The sequence below is a fragment of the Cherax quadricarinatus genome, chromosome 64, assembly GCF_038502225.1.
Source record: "Cherax quadricarinatus isolate ZL_2023a chromosome 64, ASM3850222v1, whole genome shotgun sequence".
NCBI lineage: Eukaryota > Metazoa > Arthropoda > Malacostraca > Decapoda > Parastacidae > Cherax > Cherax quadricarinatus.
In genome coordinates this window covers 13881541-13886445 of record NC_091355.1, presented here as the reverse complement: position 1 = coordinate 13886445, position 4905 = coordinate 13881541, and positions in this window count along the sequence as shown.

Genomic DNA, 4905 nt, shown 5'->3' with positions numbered 1-4905 from the left:
TTGCAAACAATTCAGTTTGCAGTGTAGACGCCCAGTTGTTAATTCTTATGCCTAACTCAACAAATTTATTATCGTTCTTAACTAGGGAGGTGGCAACAAGAGCAGATGCAGCCCTGCCAGAAGACTCCTGTTTAGATCCATCAGTGTATATAACTTGTGATAACTTGTTACTACCAGCTAGGTGAGAAATTTCTTCTTGAGCAGTTGCTCTAACAAGAGATTTAAGGAAGGGATTACTAGCAATGAGCTTCTTGGGAGGGACTTGTAGGTATGTGATATTAAATGAACACATCTTCCATGGAGGGGTGAAATGCTCTTGTTGCCTACAGTGATACAGTTCATGCAGGTTATAAAACTTAATGCAATTGCACGTTTTCACAATCCATTTAGATCTGTGTGTATTTACCTCTAGACACTTGGTAAGATTCACTGTGACAGTGTCTGGTTCGTTTCTCAACATTCTAATACCGAGTACAGTGTTAATTTCAACAATCCTATCACTGATACTAGAAATACCAAGCTCCTTCCTCATGTTAAGAACTTTTGTAGATCTGGGACAGCCAAGAATAATCCTGAGAGCTTCATTTTGCATTAACTCCAAGGGTCGGAGAGAACTTTCTCTAGCTAATATCAACATGGGAGCAGCATAATCAATTAAGGACCTAACATAGGCTATGTACATCATTCTCACGATTCTCACATTTGCACCATAGTTGGGATTGTAGCCAGCAACAGCTTTGAGAGCATTTAGCCTAGCTTTACATTTCTTGTTTAGTTGTGGTATAGTGGATTTGTTAAAGGGTACATCTACACCAAGATATCTGTAAGTTTTAACGTAGCTAATGATTTCACCCTGCAAATAGATGGGTGGGGGATGTCGTTTGCTTGTTAATATCTTAGTTTTAGAGGAAGATATTATGAGGCCTAGTCGATTACAAATTGCTTGAACTTCATTAAGAATGGTATTCATCTTCTTATGCCCTGTTGTATGGATCATGATATCATCAGCATAGCTTATAGCTATATGTTTAGGTGAGGCAGGTAGAGCATTTAGGAGAGCATTAATCAGAATATTAAATAGCATGGGACTAAGAACTCCTCCCTGCGGTGTACCTAAAGACATTTCTTTAGAATCACTTCTGAAGCCTTGGTAAAGGACAGAGGATACTCTATTTGACAGGTATCCTATTATCCAGCAGAGTAAGCTACCACCAATATTCATTTTGGCTAATTCATGTAGTATAACGGTTCTGTTCGCAATATCAAATGCAGATTTTAGATCAAGAAAAGTGGTAAAACTAGTAGAGGTGTGTGCAGTGAGAAAGGTGGAAATACAGTTCTGCACACTTTTACCTTTCATGAACCCATAGAGGTAGGGGGAAAGTTGATCTCTGATTCTGTAGTACAGTCTGTTAAGTATCATTCTTTCAAAAGTTTTACAAAGACAACTAGTTAAGGAGATCGGCCTAAATCGGACTATTGGTCCAGGAAGTAGGAAGAACGCCCTCAATGTAACTGAGATTATACAGTGCCAACAAAGGGTTATCAGGCACGTGCCTTAGAGTTCTGAGAATATCATAGGTTATACCATCCTCTCCAGGAGCAGTTGATCGACCTTTGGTTAATGCATTATCTAATTCATACTCGGTAAAGAGGCAATCACTCTCATCAATATTTTGGCTCATAAAATTAATCAGTTTCAACATTTCTTCAGAAGTACTCTCTAAATTTTTTCTAATATGAGATGGAAGGCTTTCATGCCTGGATGTTTTGGACCAGTCATTTATGAGGTCATTTGCTTTTTCAAGAGGAAAGGGATGAGCAACATTGCCAGTCTTTTTCCTGGTTATTTTATTTATACCTTTCCAAGTCAAACTCAAAGGGGTGGACCTATTTAATCCACTAACAAACTGTTCCCATTCCTGTTGCCTAAGTTCTTCCTTTCTATTCCTTGCATTTGTTAGTGCAGCTTGGAACGTTCTGAGCAGGTCTGGGGTTCTACATTCACGGTATGCTTTACCAATCCTCCTAGCTGCATGTGTTAGATTGCGCAGCTGTGGATCATTATAGTATTTACATTGGTTTTTATTGTTATTTATAGTGGAGGGTTTTTGTTTCCTATTCCTGCCCACTTGATCTGTGAGAACACTCTCAATAGTGGTAATTAAATCATCATTAAATTTTTGTGTGCCAATGGGCTCGTAATTCTTATACCATTCATCCAAGTGGTTAATAAAGTTGTCTCTGTGTTCTGGTTTGAGAATAAGTTTCCTCCTTCTGTATTTAGCTCCTTGATTGCTGGAGATGTGATCAAGATTGACAGTTGTTAGTCTTGGGAAGTGATCAGATAGAAGATCAAAGACACATGTGCAACATCTGGGTATCTTTATTGTAGACGTTTCGCCATCCAGTGGCTTTATCAATACAAATTCCAGGACATAACTTGAAGACAGTAGAACTATGTACAGAAGATGAGGTAATCAGTCCCTCAACCTAGGAGTAGGTGCGAACAGCACCATAGTCGTGGAGATTCTGAAGCAGTAGAAAGAATCCTGGCGCTTATATAGTAACGTCAGGTGAAGCAGACGAGGGCAAATTCACTGGTGGGCGGGATTCCCCAGTGGAAGTAGGTCCTTCCCAAAGAGATGGGTTAGTTGTAGTAGTAGTAGTTGTCGTAGTTGTGAAGGTTATGTACATGTCCTCAGAATTAAGATTCCATGATGTTGCAGTGTCTGACAAGTTGTGTACGAATGGTATATAATACCGACAAGATGAGAGTAAGACACATGTGCAACATCTGGGTATCTTTATTGTAGACGTTTCGCCATCCAGTGGCTTTATCAATACAAATTCCAGGACATAACTTGAAGACAGTAGAACTATGTACAGAAGATGAGGTAATCAGTCCCTCAACCTAGGAGTAGGTGCGAACAGCACCATAGTCGTGGAGATTCTGAAGCAGTAGAAAGAATCCTGGCGCTTATATAGTAACGTCAGGTGAAGCAGACGAGGGCAAATTCACTGGTGGGCGGGATTCCCCAGTGGAAGTAGGTCCTTCCCAAAGAGATGGGTTAGTTGTAGTAGTAGTAGTTGTCGTAGTTGTGAAGGTTATGTACATGTCCTCAGAATTAAGATTCCATGATGTTGCAGTGTCTGACAAGTTGTGTACGAATGGTATATAATACCGACAAGATGAGAGTAAGACACATGTGCAACATCTGGGTATCTTTATTGTAGACGTTTCGCCATCCAGTGGCTTTATCAATACAAATTCCAGGACATAACTTGAAGACAGTAGAACTATGTACAGAAGATGAGGTAATCAGTCCCTCAACCTAGGAGTAGGTGCGAACAGCACCATAGTCGTGGAGATTCTGAAGCAGTAGAAAGAATCCTGGAATTTGTATTGATAAAGCCACTGGATGGCGAAACGTCTACAATAAAGATACCCAGATGTTGCACATGTGTCTTACTCTCAACTATGACAGAGTCATGCATCGTATATGATGTATTAAGTGAAGGAATACAGATAAATGTAAGAAAATATGAAATTAAATGAGTGATATACGTGTATAGTAAAAGTTAACATGACAATTATGAGGCTTAATTAACAGAATACCAATATATGAATGACAGAAATAACCTGTAAAATCTATATAGCCAATTTAACCTATGTAGAAAGGCGTAGAATTAGGGGGTATATGATTAACGTGTATAAACGGAAAACAGGAATAAATGAAGGGGATGTATACAGCGTGCTAAAAAAAAATAGTTATGACAGGGCTCGCAGCAATGGTTTCAAGTTGGAAAAAATCAGATTCAGGAAGGATATAGGAAAACACTGGTTTGGTAATAGAGCTGTGGATGAGTGGAACAAACTCCCGAGTACCGTCATAGAAGCTAAGACGTTGTGTAGTTTTAAAAATAGGTTAGATAAACACATGAGTTGGTGTGGGTGGGTGTGAGTTGGACCTGACTAGCTTGTGCTACTAGGTCAGATGACGTGCTCGTTCCTTAAGTGGATGTGACGTGACCTTACTGGGATGGGGCATTGGCTTGGGCTGGTGGGGGACTTGGACCTGCCTCGCATGGGCCAGTAGGCCTGCTGCAGTGTTCCTTTCTTATGTTCTTAAGTATGATGGTATAAACCTTGATAATAAATACTGACAAGTTGGTTTAGATAGACACGTAAGCAAACACTAGGATATATTTATTAGAAAACGTTTCGGTCCTGGGACCTTGATCACTTCTAACATACAGAGGTAGAAAGACATTATATATAGGCGGAGAGAGAGGTGTGAGTGATGCATGGTGACCTGAAGAATGTCATATTGAGATGAGGACGGGTAGACGATGAGATCATGTGACTCCTGTGTTGTTGGGCTGATGGTGCTTAGCCTGCTTAAGTATGATGCCAGTATGATGCCAGAAATAAAGCTAAGTTAGGTGTCTCGTAGCTCGAGTGCTAGCTAACTCAGCTCACACATTGAGGCCCGTGGTTCGATCCTCGATACGGGTGGAGACATTAGGACGTGTTTCATTAGACATCTACTGTCCATGTTCACCAAGCAGTAAAATGGGTACCTGGGTGTTAGTCGACTGGTGTGGGTCGCATCCTGGAACAAAATTGACCTAATTTGCCCGAAATGCTCTGCATAACAAGCGGCTTTCCATATAGTAGTATGTCATTGATGTCAGCTAGGGCGTATACCTTGTACATGTACTTGTAGAAATAAAGATTATTATTATTATTATTATTATTATTAATATATATATATATATCAAATTACATAAATATATATATATATATATATATATATATATATATATATATATATATAATTATATATATATATATATATATATATATATATATATATATATATATATACTATATATATATTG